The following is a 2,377-nucleotide window of genomic DNA, read 5'->3' as shown; positions in this document are numbered from 1 at the left end:
CTCCGCCTCATTGCCCTTCCGGGGTCGCGGCTCGGTCCTCGCGAGGCCGTTGGGTGTCTGCCGGTGCGCGGGGAGCGGTGTCAGCGGGTCACCTCCTTCTGGAGCGTGCCGCTGAGGTAACTGCCAGCGTGGGATGTGCGGTGCTGACGCTTAGCTGTGCGGAGCGGGGCAGGCAGGGCGGTGCGCTGTGAGCTCTACGTCAGGCGCTGTTTCCTTATTTCTTCTCAGGTGTTCCGGTGAGATTAAAAAATGGCTTACAAATTTGGGAAAAGACCTACTTTCTTTGAAGTATTTAAGGCGCATTGTAGCGATTCAGGTACGGTTTGACTACGATAACGTGCATTAGGGTTGTTGTGTGGATGTTTACATCTGTTTTGTGCTACCTGTAAACTCTTCTCATCCCGCTCTGCGCCGTGCGTGCTGCTCGCAGGTCTGGACACTGCAGTGCCAGAAGGGTACAAAGCGATTAGAGAGCGGCCACAGGAGGGCTGCCGAGATGTGAAGGAGCTATAGGGGAACACCTACGAGGAGCGGTTGAGGTCTCTGGTGTGCTCAGCCCAGAGCAGAGCAGGCTGAGGGGAGGCCTGATGGCGACTGCAGCTCCTCACAGGGAGCGGAGGGGCAGCTCTGAGCTCTGCTCTGTGTGACAGCGACAGGGCCCGAGGGAACGGCATGGAGCTGCGTCAGGGGAGGGCAGCTGGGGGTGAGGGAAAGGGTCTGCACCAGAGGGCGGTGAGCATGGAACAGCCTACCCAGGGCTGTGGGTACGGCCTTAAGGTGCTGGAGCTCGAGGCTTATTTATACAGTGCTCTCAGACATAGGATTTGGATTTGGGGTGTTCCTGTTTGAAGCCTGGGGTTGGACTCGACAATCACTGTGGATCAACTATGACTCTATGATTCTTCTGTTTCATAGAAAAGCACTATGCAGGTTGTTCTTGGCTTGAATCCCTATTCATTATTACCTACTTTCTTATATATTTCTTTAAATCATGTTTTATTTATTTATTTATTTATTTTTCATAATATGTGCTCAGTTGCTATTTTAATTTTTTTAAATTGAACCTGATTTTCCTTATGTACCTGTATGTAGGCCACGGTCAGTCTTTTGCCAGATGAACTGGTGGTAGTACAGCACATTAATCACAGAATTGCAGGGGCTAGAAGGGACCACAAGCGATTGAGTCCAACCCTCCTGCTAAAGCAGGAACTCTACAATATAGGTTGCACAGATAGGCCTCCAGTTGGGCCTTGAATATCTCCATAGCAGGAGACTCCACGACCTCTCTGGGCAACCTGTTCCAGTGCTCTGTCACCTTTACCATAAAGAAGTTGTTCAGTGTGTTAGTACAGAACTTCCTGTGTTCAAGTTTTAGGCCATTACTCCTGTGAACCACTGAGAAGAGCCTGGCCTCGGCCATTTGCCTCCTACCTCCCTTTAGATATTTATAAACATTAACCACATCCCTCTTCAGTCTTCTTTTCCCCAGTCTGAACAGACCCAGGTTACTCAGCCTTTCTTCATAAGGGAGATGCTCCAGGCCCATTATCATCTTTTTGGCCCTCCGCTGGACTCCTTCTAGGAGATCCTTGTCTTTTTTAAACTGGGGAGTCCAGAACCAGATACAGTACTCCAGAGGTGGCCTCACCAGGGCAGAGTAGAGGGGGAAGATCAACTCCCTTGACCTGCTGGTCATACTTTTCTTAATGCACTCCAGGATGCCACTGGCCTTCTTGGCCACAGAGGCACACTGCTATAGCTCATGGCCAACCTGCTGTTCAATAGAACACTCAGGTCCTACTCTGCAGAGCTCCTCTCCAGCAGGCCGTCCCCTAACTTGTACTGATGCATTTGGTTATTCCTCTCCAGGAGCAAGACTTTACACTTGGTCTTGTTAAGCCTCATCAGGTTCCTCCCTGCCCAACTCTCCAGCCTGTTCAGGTCTTGTGGAATGGCAGCACAGCCTTCCAGTGTGTTAGTCATTCCTCCTGGGTTTGTATAATCAGCAAATGCTGAAAAGGACCTGTTTAACCTGCTGTTATGTGTGAAATAAGGCATGAACTAAATTGAAAGATTTTAAACAAACTGGATGCTCGTTAGGTCCTCGAAATTTGACAAGTTTCTTGTTTGATTACACTTTGTGGGTATCAGAACTCAAAGCTATGTCCATCTGGGATGACAGGCTGAGAAAGCTGGGGCTGGTCAGCCAGGAGAAGACAAATTTCAGGGATACCCGAGAGTGACCTTTCAGTATCTTAATGGGAGGTATAAGAAGGAGGAGGACAGATATGGTAGCAGGGTCTGCTGCAGGACATGGGGAAATGGTTTTAGACTAGAAGAGAGGAGATTTACACTGGATATTAATTTTTTTTTCTTT

The sequence above is a fragment of the Meleagris gallopavo genome, chromosome 1 (assembly GCF_000146605.3).
Source record: "Meleagris gallopavo isolate NT-WF06-2002-E0010 breed Aviagen turkey brand Nicholas breeding stock chromosome 1, Turkey_5.1, whole genome shotgun sequence".
Lineage (NCBI taxonomy): Eukaryota > Metazoa > Chordata > Aves > Galliformes > Phasianidae > Meleagris > Meleagris gallopavo.
Note: the sequence above shows the minus strand (reverse complement) of the source record.